Consider the following 9,057-nt stretch of genomic DNA (forward strand, 5'->3'; position numbering starts at 1 on the left):
AATGAACCTAGGAAATTCCATCTCCAAAATTAGATTAAAATAACACTAAGATTTCAAATTCAAGCAGACAAAAGTCAGGAAATGCTAAAATCAAGGTTGCACAGGCAACTTCCTCACATGCATAAAAGGGGCTCTCCTGGCAATATTCGCAGTCCGCACATAACCATGAAATTTTGAATAGCTTGTGAGACATTTCTAGCCTGATCTCAGAGACAAAAGGTTTTGGCTACACTTAAGAAGCTTTAAATGCTGATCTTAACACAGTCTACAGTTTGCCTTTCCCCCCCTCCAGTTTGTCCATCTTTAATTATGAACCACTGTAGAAACAAAATGTGCAAGTGAAAGACAGAGGGTTACAACAAAGATTACTTTGAGGCAGAGAGCTTACATGTCAAACAAATTTTCAGCTGACTTTCAACTTCATACTATTACTTCTGTTTGTTCAAATAGTTGTGCTCACAAGAGTAGTGGGCTCTTGTTTTGGGGGAGCAAATCCAAATGGTTTGGAACCCAGCTGCTTGATTTGCATATTCAAATGACTAGAAAGTAATGCATGCCCATGTTGTGTATGCTATTGGTTGTATGTATATAATTGGAGAGTGGGGCACGGAGTTAAGTATAGCATCGCCCAGGCTCACCCAAGGAAAGGGGGGGAAGCTGGGGGATGAGATAGAGGAGACCCAGGGGCTCTGGGTCTTGCAGGGGTCCCCCAAGGAAAGGTTTGGGGAACCCGGGGGGGCCGAAACCCTGGAAAACTTCGGCTGGTGGCAGCGAAATAAGATCCAAGCTGGGTATAAGCTTGGGGGAGGTTCACAGTAAGCACCCAGATTTTGTACGCTAAAGTCCAGATCTGGGACAGACGTTTACCACAAATGCATGCCCATGTCGTGTATGCTATTGTTTGTATGTATATAATTGGAGAGTGGGGATAATTCTTAAAGTAGACAGTGGAAAGATAAATGTATCAGAAGGAATTAATGCTACGAAGACCCCAGTCCCCATCAAAACTATACCAGTGTGATATCGGTTCCTGGATAATGGATTCTCTTGGGTGATAAATAATTCCTGATAACAGCCTAACAGGTTGGGTTTTACTATGCTGACATTAGAGGGAAAAGAGAGGAAGGTTGTTGTATCATTTTTCTGGCATAAATAGAATATCTAATGACTTCCTGCTGATGACTATGTATTCATTGGAATAAAAACACATAGCCAACAGTGGAGACTGCCTTAGTCCATTTACATTTAATTCATATATTTCCTCAACCATATGCATCAGACTCTTTTTTTTTTTGTTTGTGAAAAGTTCCTGAGCTTTACCACATTTCTGTACATGTATTCTCCTCATTGAGATCTGCTTCTGCATAGTCCCACTTTTGGGATATATACTACTGGCACTACTGAGCTTTGGGAACCTTCTATAAATCAGTGCTCTTTGAGGCTGCAGCATACTTTTTGAGAAATGAAATGTGCAGAGCCAAGGTTATAAAAAAACCTTCCTGGAGTGGTCCCGTGGTTAGGTTGCTAGCCTGGGGCTTGGGAGATCTAGGTTCAGTTTTCTGCTTTACCACAAACTCACCATGTGAGCTTTGTGCAAGTCACTTAAGTCCAGATTTTGGTACCTAAAAAGGTAGATAGGTGCCTAGTGAGATTTTCAAAAGTATTCATGTGCAAAAAAACCTGTTTTAAAGGTATTAAGGCACTTAATTCTCACTGATTTTTAAAAATCTGGCCCTTAGGGACTTTTGAAAAATCCAGTAGTCACCTAAATGCCTTTGTAAATCTGGCCCTGAGTTTCTGTGTCAGCTCTCTATCTGTAAAATGGAAATAATACTTCCCTACCACAAAGTGGTAGTATGAGGACAACATGTATTAAAGATTGTGAGGCACTTAGATACTGTAGTAAGTGGGGACATGTAAGTACCATGGATAGATGCAGTCCCAGCTGCTGGTATAGAAAGCTTTATTCCTTATCCAAATAATTAGAACAAGAAAATGGATTTATATGGTCCCCATCAATGTAGTATCTGAGCACCAAAATGGAATTATCTTCTCAATAAAATAATTGTGACTCAGTCTGGGTCCATCCATTTTGAAGTCACGGGTAAAAGCCATGGATCACTGCAGGGGCTTCTAAACCTTGTGAACAGGCTTCATCTCAGATGAAGGGGAAGAAGTATTATCAGAGGTTCAGGGAGTGCCCAAGGTCATTGGAGGTATCAGTTCCTACCCTCTTCAGTCCCAGAGAGGAAGGCTGAATCTGCTAACTCAGAGCCTTGGTTATGATAATTGCTCAGACCATCCCTAGTGCCATCTAGCAAGGTAATTCGCAAAACAAGCAACTTTCAGCCTCCAGCAGCTCATTTTCTCCCTCTGGATCTATAAAGAGTTTCTACTCAGCATCTTCCAATACTTCTTGAGGTAACCCTCTGCAATGCACAGCATGCTCACTTATCCAACTGCCCAAGTTAACTACCACAGTAATAGGCACCTCAGATATACCATAGATACATTAGATGAGATGCTGTGGATGATCACATGCAGCAAATGTTCAGTTTCTCCTGTGTGACTCGTGATCCTTGTCTGTCTGTATGTCTGTCTCTCATGGTGCTGCAACAAAATGCCACCTACCAAATCAGGATGTGATGGTTCTCTTAAGCTCAGCACAAGGATTCTGTCAATCAAGACTCCACAGTTTTATTCTATAAAGATGATAGAATACAACAAAACTTGGACATAAACATCCCTAGTACATAAAACACCAGCTTTGGATCTCTAGGCTTGCAGAGAGAGGAAAGTTAGCCCCTTTGCTAATGCTAACCAACGCTGGCATCTCTCTGGCTGCATGATCAACCATGGCTGCAAAGTGTTTTGGTTCCATTCTCCAGTATGCTTTCTTCTGGCAGCAGGTGCTTTAAACCTGGGAGAGACAATCAGTTGCAGCCATAATTGGTCTTTTTTGTAAATGCTGTGCTTGCAGGTTGTACTTCTTTCCCTTCTAGCTAGCATTCTGACTCCTTTTACTCTTTCTCCTGGGTTTCATTTTGTGTAGGAGCTTCTGATTACTAGAGATGGATCCAACCTGCAAAATCCAGATCTGGATCCAAACTTCCCTAAACTAATGAACATATTTAATGAATATTTTATCTTTATTATTAATAATAAATAGGGAAACAGGGAAGAAGGATAACACTTTGGAAACCCTATGGTGCTCTCCAGCTAGTTAGTTAATATCTTTGAATTTCCTTTAAACCATTGTAATTCAATGTGTAAGGCCTTTGCAAATTACCTAATTGAAGAAGGTTGTCTTGTTTTGGCCATTTTGTTTCTGCAGACCATTGATCTGCTGATGTATTACAGTCACCCTGCTCAATGCACTATTGAGATACTTTACTGTAACACATTAACAGAGCAATGCTCATTGATTGATAACAGGGGAGCAAAGTAAGATTTCTTCTGTATGTTTTGCACAAAATAAAATAAAGGCATGGGGCCACACTCTGTGTTCACACCTTTGTAAATCCAGTAGTTCCACTGAAGTCAATGGAGTTACTCTAGATTAGAGCAGTATGAGTAAGAGCAGAATTTGACCCATGTAAAGCAAACTCAAGTTCACACTACTTTTTAGTACAAAACCCTTAGGGCCAAATTCTGGTCTTGAATGCATGCACGTGACTCCTTTGGACTTCAGTGGTAGTCTCATGTAAGGTTACAACATTTGGCTCAGTATGATGATCACAAGTTTCTAACTGATCCCTCAAATAGTTCACACATACCTACACCTGATGAAAAATATTGAAAAAGATTCTTATGCAGACTCAGTTCTCCGTGGCTATATTTTAGCTAATTCTTTTCCCTGATCCTCATTGCTAAGGATATTTTTAGAAATGCAGCATTTTGTTTTGAAAAGTTCCATGCTGCCCTACCGTGGTATCTCAACTCTGATCTAGAGGGACCACTTCCAGGGGGAAAAAAGCATTGTTTGATCCTGAAGCCAATTTAGTTGTTGGCCTTTCTGCTAAGAGCACCAGCACTGGCGTAAATTAAAGAGTGTGGTGAGTTTTGTGATGTAGACACCTGTCTGTGACAGTACTGGAGTTATGCCAGAATGCTCCAGAATGTTGTTCTGGCACTTGTTTGGGGAGCTAGAATAGTATTCTGGTATTTCTCTCACTATTACTTATGAGCTGCATCCTGGATGCTGGGCTTTCCACAGGCTGTGGAGGTGGTGGGGACTCACAGGGCTGCACAGTATCTCCTCTTATGCATTACTGGTTGTCTTGCCTTGAGCACATCCCTGCACTTCCTTCCCAGTTTGCAGCCCCGCAAACCTGCCTGTGGCTAGCTGCGCTCTCTGTGAGCTGTAAGACAAGCTGTGCCCATGGGGCATCCTGCACCCAGGGGCGGCTCCAGGCATCAGCACACCAAGCGCGTGCTTGGGGCGGCAAGCCACAGGGGGCGGTCTGCCGGTCTCTGTGAGGGCGGCAGGCAGGCTGCCTTTGGAGGCTTGCCTGCGGAGGGTCCACTGGTCCCGCGGCTTCAGCGGACCTCCCGCAGGTGTGCTGCTGAATCCATGGGACCAGGGACCTCCCACAGGCAAGCCGCCAAAGGCAGCCTGCCTGCCGGGCTTGGGGCGGCAAAATACCTAGCGCCGCCCCTACATGCACCCCACTGTTTTCTCTGCCTGGGGACATGCACCCTCTTTGGGAGGCAACCTCTTCCTGGGCCGCCTCCTTTGGAAAATTCTGGTTGTACATCTGGTACCAGCACTTCTTTTTGTAGGATGCTAGCACTGGTCTGTGGGGTACTGGACTGAGACCTCCATGCTTATTTCATACAAACCACTTGGAATGCGGGCGGGGCAGAATGTAGTCATTACTCATTAGGGGGACTTTTTTGAAAGTGACTTAGGATCCTGTCTCACTTTCAAAAGTGATTTAGGAGCTGAAATCTCATTGAAAGCCTTGGACTTTTCCATATATGGCAAAATAGGTCGGCTAATAGAAGACAATCATATTTAAAGAAAAACCTTACAGCTATACTTTAGATTATGAAAAGTTAGATTTTTATGCAACCCTTCTGCCAGGTGGAATCAGAAGCAACAAGGGCTGGTTCAATATTTAGGGATTCCTTTTAACAATACAAAACAGAACCGGCTTGGGTCCCCACCCAATAATCTAGGAAAATCTATCATCACCTCTGAGTGCCTCTAAGAAGCAATACTTTCCCTCTTGCAAGCACTCAGTCTATGTATACAAAAGTGAACTTTTATCAAAACCACCACTACCACATTGAAAAGCATGTGAACATAAGCAAACCCAATTCCACAGTGCATTGAGCAATGTCCTTTGCCTCAGTTTCCAACCTGGGAAAGTCTGGTGAATGAATGTCCCTTGAACACACCTCTCCCATCTTTTCTGCACCCCACTCAAAGTTGGCTTTCCTGGGTTAGTGAAGACCCAGAGTTCAGAGGCGCTTTCACAGGGTTCACCTTCCACCCTGGGTGGGGGCATCCAGCAATGCCTCTGCTGCTGCCTCTGCAACTGGCTCACAGCTGCTCACAACTGCTGCTGTTGACCGCTGCCGCCACTGGCGACCGCTGGCTGCTGTCTCTCTGCTGCCACTCCTCTGCCACTGCTGCTGCCTCTCTCTCCCACCACTGGCCACTGTCTCTGCTGCCACTTGCTTCTCCCACAACATCATGTGCTGAAGTTTTGGCACTTAACTCAGCTCTTAGTGATTTCAGCAGGGTAGTGGGGAACCAATCTCTGTGTTGTCTTTTGCTGTTCCCACACAAGATCTAAGGTTTAGCTCAGCAGTGACATCAACTCTAGAAATCACCAACCAGAAACAAGGACTCTTCATTGAGTCTAATCAACTCTGCCATTAAATACTAGAGAGGAACAGGTTAAATGGTATCCAGGACTGTTTAGGCAGAGTCCACATCCTAGGCAGAAACTTCTGTCATACCACTCACATTCATCTTCACTAGGATTTAGCATCCCCAACCCTTGCTTAGCAAGTGAGGTTTTATCTAGGGTGACCCCCTCAATCAGGGCATGCTAAACACAGTTCTGCTGCCCTTTACTCATGGAATAAAAGCAACATTTAATTACCCCTGCATTCAAATACTAGAGTGATTTGTAACAGAAAAGCAGCCAAAATTATCATTTTGCAAAGCAGCTCCATCTGCTGAGCAGCTAGGCAGAGTAGGCATGTCTTTCCAAACACGGTCTGCTACTGAAGTCTTTTCCCCCAGTGCAACAAAGTTGTCAGGATGAGTTCAGTCAAACCTTGCTTATACTTAAAACCATATTCACTTTTCTCCCAGTTATGTTGCATTATTTATGAAAATTGGCAGCGGCAGGTCAGTTTCACTTTGTTTCTTGGTCATTTTTGTTTACTGGTCCAATGCTGTAACTTGGAAAATAATTTGTGAAAACATTTCTGCTCACCTTAGAGTGATATCCTCCCCACACATCCTTTTAAATGTTGGGACTGTATTTAGTTGACAGTGTACCTTTATGCATTTTTAAAAGTAGCTATGATATTTCTTTTATTTTAGTGTTCCTGCAATCAGCAATGTTTTGTAAGACATTAGTGGGTGTGTCTTATTTCTAGAGGTCTGAACAAAACTCCCAGACTTAAAAATGAAGTATTTGGATTTGGAAATGATGCATCATTTCCTACAGTGCATCATTCTCCTACTCTGTTCTGTAGGCCAGACTCCCTAGATTTACTACATCTCTCATGATGCACTGTGGTCTCCCTTCTTAGTCTGCTCAGAGACCCTGGCCTATGGAGAATGGCAACATAAGGTACCCAAACTACAGCTCTCATGAGCCTTGCAGTAGCATATCCAAATAGAGAGAGAAAGTATATGTGTGTGTGGTTTTTCCATTATTTTTTTTCCCAAAAGCAAATACATTTTGCAAAAAAAAAAATATCGTTTTTTGTCAACCCAATTTTTGACTGCCCCTGTCCCTGCCCTTTGAGATAGTTGATCTGAATTTGTGGTTTGAGCCCATTTCTACAAACTCCCAATAAGTCTTTTTTACATGAGAAACAAATGCTTACAAAGTAGAGAAGTTATTCTTTTTCTTGTAAATCGTCATTTTCTAACTCACTAGTTCCTGGTAAATTGGTTTCCACTTTAGTAGCATGGAGTTGTCTTAGTTCCTGGAAACAAGCTTCAGTGAATCATCAATCACTGTCTGCAGTCTGATAGTAGGTTATTTATACAGCTGCATGAAATGTTCACTGTGAAAGACCACACCACACTAAATCCTTCTAGTCTAGTCCTTTGTTATAGACTCTGACCAGATTCACTAAAAACATATGCCTTAAAGTAAATCAGGTTTCTGTTCTGACCTAATTTAGAATCTCACTTCAAAACAGGGGATAGAAATAGTTAATATTATTTATCATAAACAATTTATTAATTGAGCTATACCCTTCTTTGCTCTTCACAAGTTGTCTATAAACAGATTGGAAAAGAATTTTTGTTATTCAACATGTTCAGTGAAGATATTGTGCTGACAAGTTTCAGCTTATGGGCTGCTTGCAAACTGTTTGTTGTAGGTATTGCTTCTGAATTTTGTTTTCAAGCTGTCTCACTGTCTCCCTTTAATCCTGTGGTATTTTTTCTATTCCTTGACTGGATGGCCTAATTGTTATAAATGGAAGGTGTGGAGGGTATTTTAGGACAGTTTTAGGAGGCAGTAAGTAGGCCTTAGGAAATATAGTTAGGACTATTTAAACAATTCCTTTCTAATTTTTCAAAAATATCCATTATATTTTGGCTATGTACATGAATGCTAGAATTTGAAATATTCACAATTACTTCCTGATTATGGAAGCAAGCCCTAAGTCACTGAATGCAAGATTGATTGTGAAGGTTTACATCAAATTTTCTCTTACCATAGTCTCACCAAGTAATACTGTGTGCCCTCCTACTTGTGAAGAATGTGGTCAGATCCTTGTCATGGTACTGTGTCTTAGCCAGGGGCAAGTTGTGCAGTCCTAGCAATGCAGCAAATGCAATGTTCAAATCAGGAAAGTTGCATTCACATAATTATACCCATCACATGTGATTAGGTGCCAGACCTCTGACTTGGGGCTTTGAAGTCTTGCCATGCTGTGTTGTTAAACATATCTGATCTAATAGACTCTAATAATTCACAGGAGTTTGCAAGTGCTTCCAGCACAAATAATGTTCACATATGAATGTCCATACAAAGAATACAAGTGCTTCCTCAAAACTGATGGCACAACCGTTCACAGAAAAGTGAATAAAAGAGGTGTGAACTGAAATCTGACTTCAGTATTTGTGAATTTTCTCAAATATTTTTCATGCTGTTTGCATAGCTGTAATCATAAGACATTCATGGCTTTGTTGTGAATATTTAAGTCCAAAAGTCAAAGTGAAACTTGGAGAATGCAATCCCTATTGACTAACATAACAGAAAAATTTAGTACAAATCCCTGGAAACGAAACCTACAGCCAGACTGGAATTTTGTATCTCGAGCCTAAAAATTCAGTGAAAGTAATTCTCACTCAAAGCAGAAATGATTCTCTAGATTAAATTTTTATATAGACCCAATTTCAGAAGTCAATCAAGTCAAAGTAACCAGGCCCTCCTGGGAAATCCCGGGTTCCTATTTCTCTCCACCACTAAATCTGAATTTGACCTCTAATGCTAAGGATCATTTTTATTAATAGTTCTAAAAATGGAAAGCACTTTCTTAGAAACTGTCTTGTAGTAATATGACTGGGACCCAGGCTAAGTCTAGATGTATTGATGTCCTAAGCAAACCAGAAAATACTCAACCTTTTAGCCCACCATCATCCACACAAAGGTTATGTCTTCAGAAAAAAAAAAGTTTTTTTACATCATGAGAGCTATCAATGTAAAATCCTAGTGTAGGCAGGGCACAAGTAGTTTTTACCTCTGTCTAGTTAGTGGAAGTCAGCCCTATACCCCCCACAGGGAGTTTAGCTTGATGAGCTTGATTGACGCAAAAATCACAATTTTTATCTTCCCCAGGAACCTGCCT

This window comes from Chelonoidis abingdonii, chromosome 1, assembly GCF_003597395.2.
Source record: "Chelonoidis abingdonii isolate Lonesome George chromosome 1, CheloAbing_2.0, whole genome shotgun sequence".
Taxonomy (NCBI): Eukaryota; Metazoa; Chordata; order Testudines; family Testudinidae; genus Chelonoidis; species Chelonoidis abingdonii.